The sequence below is a fragment of the Macaca thibetana genome, chromosome 4 (genome assembly GCF_024542745.1).
Source record: "Macaca thibetana thibetana isolate TM-01 chromosome 4, ASM2454274v1, whole genome shotgun sequence".
Taxonomy (NCBI): domain Eukaryota; kingdom Metazoa; phylum Chordata; class Mammalia; order Primates; family Cercopithecidae; genus Macaca; species Macaca thibetana.
The window spans coordinates 7,918,082-7,931,117 of NC_065581.1; the positions used below are offsets into that span (position 1 = coordinate 7,918,082).

General features: G+C 42.4%; 1 pseudogene across 1 annotated transcript; it reads left to right on the forward strand.

The window, feature by feature from the left end:
* The first annotated feature begins 9,178 nt into the window (after positions 1 to 9,178).
* Positions 9,179 to 12,368, forward strand: LOC126952655 (phosphatidylinositol 4-phosphate 5-kinase type-1 alpha-like; annotated as a pseudogene). Its single transcript, XR_007724989.1, has one exon. The product of XR_007724989.1 is annotated as a phosphatidylinositol 4-phosphate 5-kinase type-1 alpha-like (transcript).
* Positions 12,369 to 13,036: the final 668 nt, after the last annotated feature.

Sequence of the window (13,036 nt, forward strand, 5' to 3'; positions counted from 1 at the left end):
GTAATATGTTAGTGGATTGACTTTGACAAGTTGAGAGAAGAAGGCTTCAGTAGATCAAACTTCTCAGAGCTAAAGGAGGAACTACATAACCAGCACAAAGAAAGGACAAACCTTGAAAAAGAATTGATGAATGGATAACTAGAATAATCAATGCAGAGAAGACCTTAAAAGAACTGATAGAGATGAAAACCATAACATGAGAACGACGTGACAAATGCACAAGCTTCAGTAACCGACTCGATCAACTGGAAGAAAGAGTATCAGTGATTGAAGGTCAAATGAATGAAATGAAGTGAGAAGTGTAGAGAAAAAAGAGTAAAAAGAAATGAACAAAACTTCCAAGAAATATGGGATTATGTGAAAAGACCAAATCTACGTCTGATCGGTCTGCCTGAAAGTGACAGGGAAAATGGAACCAAGTTGGAAAACACTCTGCAGGATATCATCCAGGAGAACTTCCCCAACCTAGTAAGGCACGCCAACATTCAAATTCAGGAAATACAGAGAACACCACAAAGATACTCCTCGAGAAGAGCAACTCTAAGACACATAACTGTCAGATTCACCAAAGTTGAAATGAAGGAAAAAATGTTATGGGCAGCCAGAGAGAAAGGTCGGGTTACACACAAAGGGAAGCCCATCAGACTAACAGCAGATCTCTCGGCAGAAACTCTCCAAGCCAGAAGAGAGTGGGGGCCAATATTCAACATTCTTAAAGAAAAGAATTTTCAACCCAGAATTTCATATCCAGCCAAACTAAGTTTCATAAGTGAAGGAGAAATAAAATCCTTTACAGACAAGCAAATGCTTAGAGATTTTGTCACCACCAGGCCTGCCCTACAAGAGATCCTGAAGGAAGCACTAAACATGGAAAGGAACAAGAAGTACCAGCCATTGTAAAAACATGTCAAAATGTAAAGTCCATCGATGCTAGGAAGAAACTGCATCAACTAACGAGCAAAATAACCAACTAATATCACAATGACAGGATCAAGTTCACACATAACAATATTAACCTTAAATGTAAACGGACTAAATGGGCCAATTAAAAGACACAGACTGGCAAATTGGTAAAGAGTCAAGACTCATCAGTTTGCTGTAATCAGAAGATCCATCTCACATGCAGAGACACACATAGGCTCAAAATAAAGGGATGGAGGAAGATCTACCAAGAAAATGGAAAACAAAAAAAAGCAGGGGTTGCAATACTAGTCTCTGATAAAACAGACATTAAACCATCAAACATCAAAAGAGACAAAGAAGGCCATTACATAATGGTAAAGGGATCAATGCATCAGGAAGAGCTAACTATCCCAAATATATATGCACCCAATACAGGAGCACCCAGATTCATAAAGCAAGTCCTTAGAAACTTACAAAGAGACTTAGACTCCCATACAATAATAATGGGAGACTTTAACACCCCACTGTCAACATTAGACAGATCAACGAGACAGAAAGTTAACAAGGATATCCAGGAATTGAACTCAGCTCTGCACCAAGCGGACCTAATAGACATCTACAGAACTCTCCACCCCAAATCAACAGAATATACATTCTTCTCAGCACCACATCGCACTTATTCCAAAATCTACCACATAGTTGGAAGTAAAGCACTCCTCAGCAAATGTAAAAGAATAGAAATTATAACAAACTGTCTCTCAGACCACAGTGCAATCAAACTAGAACTCAGGACTAAGAAACTCAATCAAAACCACTCAACTACATGGAAACTGAACAACTTGCTCCTGAATGACTACTGGGTACATAACGAAATGAAGGCAGAAATAAAGATGTTCTTTGAAACCAATGAGAACAAAGATAAAACATACCAGAATCTTCTGGGACACGTTTAAAGCAGTGTGTAGAGGGAAATTTATAGCACTAAACGCCCACAAGAGAAAGCAGGAAAGATCTAAAATTGACACCCTAACATCACAATTAAAAGAACTAGAGAAGCAAGAGCAAACACATTCAAAAGCTAGCAGAAGGCAAGAAATAACTAAGATCAGAGTAGAACTGAAGGAGACAGAGACACAAAAAACCCTCCAAAAAATCAAAGAATCCAGGAGTTGGTTTTTTGAAAAGATCAACAAAATTGATAGACCGCTAGCAAGACTAATAAAGAAGAAAAGAGAGAAGAATCAAATAGATGCAATAAAAAATGATAAAGGGGATATCACCACCAACCCCACTGAAATACAAACTACATCAGAGAATACTATAAACACCTCTATGCAAATAAACTAGAAAACCCAGAAGAAATGGATAATTTCCTGGACACTTACACTCTCCCAAGACTAAACCAGGAAGAAATTGAATCCCTGAATAGACCAATAGCAGGCTCTGAAACTGAGGCAATAATTAATAGCCTACCAACCAAAAAAAGTCCAGGACCAGACGGATTCACAGCCAAATTCTACCAGAGGTACAAGGAGGAGCTGGTACCATTCCTTCTGAAACTATTCCAATCAATAGAAAAAGAGGAAATCCTTCCTAACTCATTTTACAAGGCCAACATCATCCTGATACCAAAGCCTGACAGAGATACAACAAAAAAAGAGAATTTTAGATCAATATCCCTGATGAACATCGATGCAAAAATCCTCAATAAAATACTGGCAAACCGCATCCAGCAGCACATCAAAAAGCTTATCCACCATGACTAAGTGGGCTTCATCCCTGGGATGCAAGGCTGGTTCAACATACGCAAATCAATAAACATAATCCAGCATATAAACAGAACCAAAGACAAAAACCACATGATTATCTTAATAGATGCAGAAAAGGCCTTTGACAAAATTCAACAGCCCTTCATGCTAAAACCTCTCAATAAATTCGGTATTGATGGAAAGTATTTCAAAATAATAAGAGCTATTTATGACAAACCTACAGCCAATATCATACTCAATGGGCAAAAACTGGAAGCATTCCTTTTGAAAACTGGCACAAGACAGGGATGCCCTCTCTCACCACTCCTATTCAACATAGTGTTGGAAGTTCTGGCTAGGGCAATCAGGCAAGAGAAAGAAATCAAGGGTATTCATTTAGGAAAAGAAGAAGTCAAATTGTCCCTGTTTGCAGATGACATGATTGTATATTTAGAAAACCCCATTGTCTCAGCCCAAAATCTCCTTAAGCTGATAAGCAACTTCAGCAGAGTCTCAGGATACAAAATCAATGTGCAAAAATCACAAGCATTCTTATACACCAGTAGCAGACAAACAGCCAAATCATGAATGAACTCCCATTCACAATAGCTTCAAAGAGAATAAAATATCTAGGAATCCAACTGATAAGGGATGTAAAGGACCTCTTCAAGGAGAACTACAAATCACTGCTCAGTGAAATAAAAGAGGACACAAACAAATGGAAGAACATACCATGCTCATGGATAGGAAAAATCAATATTGTGAAAATGGCCATACTGCCCAAGGTAATTTATAGATTCAATGCCATCCCCATTAAGCTACCAATGACTTTCTTCACAGAATTGGGAAAAAATGCTTTAAAGTTCATATGGAATCAAAAAAACCCCGCATTGCCAAGACAATCCTAAGCCAAAAGAACAAAGCTGGAGGCATCACGCTACCTGACTTCAAACTATACTACAAGGCTACAGTAACCAAAACAGCATGGTACTGGTACCAAAACAGAGATACAGACCAATGGAACAGAACAGAGCCCTCAGAAATAATACTACACATCTACAACCATCTGATCTTTGACAAACCTGAAAAAACAAGAAATGGGGAAAGGATTCCCTATTTAATAAATGGTGCTGGGAAAACTGGCTAGCCATATGTAGAAAACTGAAACTGGATCCTTTCCTTACTCCTTATACGAAAATTAATTCAAGATGGATTAGAGACTTAAATGTTAGACCTAAAACCATAAAAATCCTAGAAGAAAACCTAGGTAATACCATTCAGGACATAGGCATGGGCAAGGACTTCAAGTCTAAAACACCAAAAGCAATGGCAACAGAAGCCAAAATTGACAAATGGGATCTAATTACACTAAAGAGCTTCTGCACAGCAAAAGAAACTACCATCAGAGTGAACAGGCAACCTACAGAATGGGAGAAAATTTTTGCAATCTACTCATCTGACAAAGGGCTAATATCTAGAACCTATAAAGAACTCAATCCAATTTACAAGGAAAAAACAACCCCATCAAAAAGTGGGCAAAGGATATGAACAGATACTTCTCAAAAGAAGACATTCATACAGCCAACAGACACATGAAAAAGTGTTCATCATCACTTGCCATCAGAGAAATGCAAACCAAAACCACAATAAGATACCATCTCACACCAGTTAGAATGGCAATCATTAAAAAATCAGGAAACAACAGGTGCTGGAGAGGATGTGGAGAAATAGGAACACTTTTACACTGTTGATGGGACTGTAAACTAGTTCAACCATTGTGGAAAACAGTGTGGCGATTCCTCGAGGATCTAGAACTAGAAATACCATTTGACTCAGCCATCCCATTACTGGGGATATACCCAAAGATTATAAGTCATGCTGTTATAAAGACACATGCACACATATGTTTACTGCAGCACTATTCACAATAGCAAAGACTTGGAATCAACCCAAATGTCCATCAGTGATAGACTGGATGAAGAAAATGTGGCACATATACACCATGGAATACCATGCAGCCATCAAAAAGGATGAGTTCGTGTCCTTTGTAGGGACATGGTTGCAGCTAGAAACCATCATTCTCAGCAAACCATTGCAAGAACAGAAAACCAAATGCCGCATGTTCTCATTCATAGGTGGGAATTGAACAATGAGAACACTTGGACACAGGAAGGGGAACATCACATACCGGGTCCTATTGTGGGGATGGGGGGAGGGATAGCATTAGGAGATATACCTAATGTAAATGACGAGTTAATGTGTGCAGCACACCAACATGGCACATGTATACATATGTAACAAACCTGAACGTTGTGCACATGTACCCTAGAACTTAAAGTATAATAAAAAAAAAATATATATATATATATATATAAAAGCATTTAGTTGCTATGTAGTTAACGTATGTCTTGATATATTAGGGTTTACATCCTCCTAGGCTTCATGCTTCTCTTGCCTATTCTAGTTCCTTCTCCTGTACCTCCTTCCCCCTTCCATTATGCTTTCTTTTGAATTAAGTTGGTGTTTTAAAATAATTTTCTCCCATTAGGTTGGCATTTTATTATCTTCCACTACTTTTTAGTTATAGAAATTACACCATGCAGGCCAGGCACGGTGGTTCATGCCTGTAATCCCAGCACTTTGGGAGGTCAAGGTGGGTGGATCACTTGAGTCCAGGAGTTTGAGACCAGCCTGGCCAACATGGTGAAACCCATCTCTACTGAAAACACAAAAACTAGCCTGGCATGGTGATGGGTGCCTGTAATCCGCTACTTGGGAGGCTGAGGCAGGAGAATCGCTTGAATCTGGGAGGCAGAGGTCGCAGTGAGCCGAGGTCAGACCACTGCACTCCAGCCTGGGTAACAGAGCAAGACTCTTACTGAAAAAAAAAAAAAAAATTAATTTTATAAAAAGAAGCTAACATCATTAACACTTTTACTTCAAAATGCAAATGACTTTATAATACTTTAATTTTGTTTAGATCCCTCCTCATTTTTGTTGAGACTTTAAACAATTATGTTTTCAAATCCCAAAGCATAGCATTAATATCAGTTTTTGAAGAACAACATTCATTTGGATTTACTCATTTATTTACCCCATTTCTCTTGCTCTCCATTTCCTGCCCCATCTCTAAAAATCTGAGTCATTTTTCTCTTGCCCGAGAATGTTCTTTGGTGTTCCCTTCATTACAGGGATGCTTCTGGTAAATTCTCTCAGCTGTTGTTTACCTGAAAATGTCTTTGTTTCCTTGTCATTCTTGATAGTTGTTTTTGCTAGGGATAGAATTCCAAAATTCAAAGACTTTATTCTTCTGTCTTCTATTATTTCTTTCAAGAAGTTAGCTGTCAGTCTTATGATTCATTCTTCGAGGATAATCTCTCCTCACCTACTCTGTCACTTGGTTTGCTTTAAATCTTCTCTTTGCCTTTCAGCAGAATTTTACTATCAGTTTTTATTTATCTTATGTGAGGTTTACAATGATTCTTAAAACTGTAAGTCTTTCATCAATTTTGAAAAATTCTTAGCCATTATCCCTTGAAATGTTGCTTCTGTCTCATTTTCTCTCTCCTTTCCTTCCAGGACTACACGTTATGTTCTTTCACTGTATTCCCTATCTTTTCTTTTTTATGTATTTCATTTTCTCCCTCCCTTTCTTTTCTTTTCTTTTCTTTTTTTTTTTTGAGATGGAGCCTTGTTCTGTCACCTAGGCTAGAGTGCCATGGTGCAATCTTGGCTCACTGCAACCTCTGCCTCCCAGGTTCTAGCGATTCTCCTGCCTCAGCTTCCGAAGTAGCTTACAGGTGCCTGCCACCACATCTAGCTAATTTTTGTACTTTCAGTAGAGACAGGTTTTCACCATGTTGGCTAGGCTGGTCTCAAATTCCAACCTTCAGTGATCCACTCACCTCAGCCTCCCAAAGTGCTGGGATTACAGGCATGAGTCACTGCACCCAGCCTCTTTTATGTATCTTCTAAACTTTTATTTTTCTGTGCTTCATTCTACATATTTTCTTCAGATTTTCCTACTCCACTCCTTCTCTCTTTAGCTGTCTCTAATCTGCCATAAATCTTCCACTGAGTTTTTCTTTTGTTATCGTAATTTTTAGTTGTAGAACTTTGTTTTTTTATAGCATTTCTAGTTCCTGCTTAAGTTGCCAATCTCATCTTTTATTTCTTTAAATATATTAGTCAGTGTTACTTTAAAATCTGTATAGGAGAATGACATTACTGAGATATGGCAGGATCCCCTGTGAGTCCATTTATATTGTCTACTGTTTCTCTTGGTGTTTAGTCACATTGTCTTGACTCCTTATGTATATAATAATGACTGCCTGAATTCTGGACAGTACACATAAAAAATGAGAGAGAATTTAAGGGCTAGGACAATGATATATTTCTCCAAAGAGGAATATAAATTTGCTCTTTATAGACATCTAGGGATATTACCAATCTTGATCCCACCAGGGATTGAAGTGATTCACAGCTGAATTGCAGTGTCTGTGAGGGATGGTCTATTTCTATACACATTTACTCCCATGCTATATAGCCTTTCAGGGTCCCAATCCAAAGTTTTGGGAGGTTTGCCAGACTATTGTTGTATCAGACCCCAAACTCCGTTTTTTTGTTCCCTAGTCCATTGATTTGTCAAAAACTCTGCTAAGCTTATCAGACTCTCAGCTACCTCTAATGGAACATGCAGAGGTCCCTAAGGAAACAGTGGGCCCAGATGCTCACCTCTCTGTACTTCTTTCTTTTCCCAGATCTCAGTACTAATTATTCACTAACTTCTTAGGACTCCAATGTATCCAACCAAGTTTTTTAAAAAATTTATTCTCTGAGGAAGGTTGGTTTAAATTGAGTAGTCTGCCATAATCAAAAGCAAATCCCCATTATAAATATTTTATTATCACAACTACTTGTCCATTCATGGTAGCATGCTGGGGGCATAGCAGCACACATGATAAATTTCATATAAATTAAGTGTACAATTTCTGTCTCATAAGAGAATATATTTGTGGCATTATTTGTTAGCATGTCATTATCACAGGTTTTGACAGGATGGTAGGGAATACATATTATTCCTTAATTCCATAGGTTTTAGAGTATGGAAGGATCATGTAAATTCACCTAAACTCCTCCCTCCCCATTTCATAGAGGCAGTAACAGAGCCCCAGGGATGTGGAGTAATTTATCCAAGATCATACAATCAGCTAGTGGCACAAGCAGATTCTTAAATCAGTTATCACACTTCCTAGAGCTCTGAGTTCTTTCTTCCATGACACACTGAAGTGTTGTTTGAGAAAGCTTCTACACATGAATTGGAATTTCAAGTGTGTTTCTGAGACTAAGAGAGAAGTGAGGCTAGAGGACCGAGATGATAGGGCATTCAAGTCATTAGGTGCAACTTGAAAAAAAAAAAAAGGCTTAGGTAGGAATGGGTTGATGAGGTAAAGAAACTGATGGATCGGCTGGGCACGGTGGCTCACGCCTGTAATCCCAGCACTTTGGGAGGCCGAGGAGGGTGGATCACCTGAGGTGGGGAGTTCGAGACCAGCCTGACCAACATGGTGAAACCCCATCTCTACTAAAAATACAAAATTACCTGGACGTAGTGGCGCATGTCTGTGATCCCAGCTACTTGGGAGGCTGAGGCAGGAGAATCGCTTGAACCCGGGAGATGGAGGTTGCGGTGAGCTGAGATCACGCCACAGCACTCTAGCCTGTGCAACAAGAGCGAAACTCCGTCTCAAAAAAAAAAAAAAAAAAAAAAAAAGGAAAAAAAAAGGAAAACATGGATGGAAGCGGCTGGGTTGGGCGATAAACAGGCCGTGGCTAGGGAGGACAGAGGCGGCGCTCACTTCTCGGGGACTTTTCATGCCTCGTTTGTTTGTTTTTTTCAGATATGGCTTGGTCCTGACGCAGCGTCCAAGCAGCCAGCTTGAGCTTAATCCTTTGTGAAGGGGAAGGTCTCCCCTGCGGAAAGCGGTTAAACTTGTGGAGGGGGTGCGCGGCGGGAGTTCTCCCCCATGCCAGGCGAACGGTGCGGCCTTGACCTGGTCCTGTAGCCGGCTCCAGGGGTCTGAGGGAGGCCCCAGAGGGGACGGGGGAGGTAGCCCGGCTCCACGGGTCTGAGGGAGGCCCCAGAGGCGGCGGGGAGGCGGCCCGGCTCCAGGGGTCTGAGGGAGGCCCCAGAGGCGGCGGGGAGGCGGCCCGGCTCGACGGGTCTGAGGGAGGCCCCAGAGGCGGCGGGGAGGCGGCCCGGCTCGACGGGTCTGAGGGAGGCCCCAGAGGCGGCGGGGAGGCGGCCCGGCTCGACGGGTCTGAGGGAGGCCCCAGAGGCGGCGGGGAGGCGGCCCGGCTCGACGGGTCTGAGGGAGGCCCCAGAGGGGACGGGGGAGGTAGCCCGGCTCCAGGGGTCTGAGGGAGGCCCCAGAGGGGGCGCGGAGGTGGCCCGCAGAACACGGGTTCTGTAAAGAGACGTGGAGAAGATTCGATTCCGAGAAGAGGAAGCGCCGGGTGGAAAGAGAACCAGGCGGCTGAGGGGGGCAGGGCGCTGCCAAGATGGCGTCCGCCTCCTCCCAGCCGTCGTTGGCGGTCGGTTTTCCATCCTTGGATCCCGGAGTCCCTTCCTGTACCGTGTCCTCAGCGTCTGGAATCAAGAGCCCCATGGCATCCGAGGTGCTTTATGCCTCTGGCATGCCCATCAAGAAAACAGGCCATCGAGGTGTCGATTCCTCAGGAGAGACAACATATAAAAAGACACCCTCATCAGCCTTGAAAGGTGCCATCCAGTTAGGCATCACTCACACAGTGGGGAGCCTGAGTACCAAACCGGAGCGTGATGTCCTCATGCAAGATTTCTACGTGGTGGAGAGTATCTTCTTCCCCAGTGAAGGGAGCAAGCTGACCCCTGCTCATCACTACAACGACTTTCGTTTCAAGACCTATGCACCTGTTGCCTTCCGCTACTTTCGGGAGCTATTTGGTATTCCGCCGGATGATTACTTGTGCTCCCTCTGCAGTGAGCCGCTGATTGAACTCTGTAGCTCTGGAGCTAGTGGTTCCCTGTTCTATGTGTCCAGCGACGATGACTTCATTATTAAGACAGTCCAACATAAAGAGGCGGAGTTTCTGCAGAAGCTGCTTCCAGGATACTACTTGAACCTCAACCAGAACCCTCGGACTTTGTTGCCTAAATTCTATGGACTGTACTGTGTGCAGGCAGGTGGCAAGAACATTCGGATTGTGGTGATGAACAATCTTTTACCAAGATCAGTCAAAATGCATACCAAATATGACCTCAAAGGCTCAACCTACAAACGCCGGGCTTCCCAGAAAGAGCGAGAGAAGCCTCTTCCCACATTTAAAGACCTAGACTTCTTACAAGACATCCCTGATGGTCTTTTTTTGGATGCTGACATGTACAATGCTCTCTGTAAGACCCTGCAGCGTGACTGTTTGGTGCTGCAGAGCTTCAAGATAATGGACTATAGCCTCTTGCTGTCAATCCACAATATAGATCATGCACAACGAGAGCCCTTAAGCAGCGACACCCTTCAAGTGTCCGTTGACACTCAAAGACTGACCCCCCAAAAGGTTCTGTACTCCACAGCCATGGAATCCATCCAGGGAGAGGCTCGCCTGGGCGACACCATGGAGACCGATGACCATATGGGTGGCATCCCTGCTCAGACTAGTAAAGGCGAAAGGCTTCTGCTTTATATTGGCATCATTGACATTCTACAGTCTTACACATGTCTTAAGAAGTTGGAGCACTCTTGGAAAGCCCTGGTACATGACGGGGACACTGTCTCAGTGCACAACCCAGGCTTCTATGCTGAACGGTTCCAGCGCTTCACGTGCAACGCAGTATTTAAGAAGATCCCCTTGAAGCCTTCTCCTTCCAAAAAGTTTGGGACTGGCTCATCTTTCTCCCGGCGTACGGGCTCCAGTGGCAACTCCTGCATTACTTACCAGCCACTGGTCTCTGGGGAACACAAGGCACAGGTGACAACAAAGGCAGAAGTGGAGCCAGGTGTTCACCTTGGTCGTCCTGATGTTTTACCGTAGAATCCTCCTTTGGAGGAAATCAGTGAGGGCTCACCTATTACTGAGTCCAGTTTCTCACCTGTAGTTGGAGAGACTTTGCGTATGCTAACTACAAGTACAACCTTGGAAAACTTGAACGTGCAGAGTCAGAGTTCACCCATTAAGCGCAAAGCCTCAGAAGACCTGGTACGAGATTCTGCCTCTCTGTGATCCCAAGATGTCAGCCCTTGCCCCAGCAATGTGGAATTTTCTTCTACTTGGTCATCAAAAAAGGAGTGTAAAAGAAGCGAGGTGGGCTCTCCATCTTCTTCCTGAAGAAGAGCCTCCTCCTCTTCTCTGTCCTCATGAATGGGCATTAGTGCCTCGGACAGTTGAGGACCACAGCATCCCCTCCACTCCAGAGTTAGGTGGCACGGATTTTCAACTGGCTAACCTTGGCTTCCACAACTGAATTTTTTTCAGATCCCCATTCTTCATGCTGGAAATGAGATTACTAGACTTGGCAGTTTTCTTTCCCCTCATCTTTCACCAGGAACTGGACTCTTAATTTCCTCAGGACAGACTAGCTGGCACATTATCCCCACCTCTTTCTCTCTGATCCCTGGAAGAAGACCCCTGTAATCTCTGTAAAGGTTTTTGGGGGATAGGGGTGTTTAACCACCTCCCAACTTTTTTTTTTCCCTGAAAAAAGGAAAAAGCGCACAGCACAAAATTTCAAGCCAGTTTCAGATACAAACTCCAGAAGTGTTGATGAGATGCCTATTCGTAGGGTTCTCTCAGAAGAGCCACAGCGTCTGTGAAGAGAAAAGTAGTGATTGCTCTGCCAGAAGCAGCACCTCTTTAAACTCCTCCTCTCTTGATGAATTTCTTGAGGCTGAAGGAATGGAGAGAGTGGGACGTGGGGTAATCTTTACCCCTTTTGTTAAAACATGAGGCAGCCATGGGTTGGGAGATCATAGCCCTTCCTAGGCAGAATCCTATTCACTGCCCGGCTATAATGATTATTACTATTTTGCAATTTGAAATATATTCTGGTTGCTTTTCTAAAATATGAAGACTTACCAAGTGAATTTTAGATCATTCTCCAAAGGAGACTTTTTTGCTCTTTCCAGCTTTTCCAACAGTGTTCTCCTGTTTGTGGTGCTAAGGTGAAGAGGGGACACCTCGGTCTGTTTAACAGGCAGTCCGTATCTATGAGGCCAGCAAATATTTTCTTAAACTCAAGGGGAGACAGTGGATTCTTGCCTCGGTGAGGTCATTGCTATGCCATATGTCCTACCCCCCTGTCTTCATGCAGAGAAGTTGGAAATGGGGGCTACATATGTCCTCTCCTCCCCATCTACAAGAGTTGTGGTTTTCCATCTGATCCTTCCACTGTTGTCAGGAGAAGAAGGGGGCCTGGTATCTCAGGCAGATTGTTGAATTCCTATTCTACCCCTTCTCTATCCCACCCTGCCTTGATAGTAGGTTAGCCCATACCCCAAATAACTTTTTATATTAGATACCCCCAGTCAGTTTCTGGTGGCCTGTCTTTGCTGCCATGTTCTTTCTTACAAGAAGGAAAGAAACAATTCTTGCTATTTTTTTCATAATTTACTATTTATGATATATTTATGTGTTTTATTAAGGGCAGAGTTCTGTAAGGGGTGGGAGGGAATATTTGAGGGAGGGCTGAGTCTTAGGGAAAGGAATGGGAAATCCACATTTTTATGAAGTATCTCTATTTACCTCTACTTTGTATCATTCAGAAAAGGCAAATGCAATATAAAAGTGATATATGGTTTTAATGTAATAAACTTCAATCAGTTATTTAGGAAAAAAAAGACACTGATGGATCATTTTGATAACAATGAAGAAAGGAGACAGGGATAAGGAAAAGTTGAGGTTATCCTGTAAAGCATCTTAAAGCAGAAAGGAAGGCTCTTAGTTTGTAATTTAATACACCTGACTGTAATAATTTTAAAGCAGGAGTCAAGGAAGGAAGGCAGCTGACTATGCCATGTGTGTGTCAGCATAAGGCAAAGGCAGAGCAAGGTGAAAAGGCATGACCAGGAAAGATGATATTCATTGTCATAAATAAATGCAGAGAGAAATACATTTTTTGTGTGTGAAAAAGAACTTTTTTCTGGACCCATATACTTTATAAGCAAACTACCCAAACTAGTCATAGATGAATTTTCAATGTTTTTATATGAGTTCTTTCATGAGCCCAAAATACTATTTCTTACAGTGTGTCTTTCCATAACTTATCTGCTAATGAAGATACCTGCTAGAGTACCAGGAGCCTTAATGAGAGGCTTCTTTAATGTTATGTTACTAGCATCACTTCTGAGACA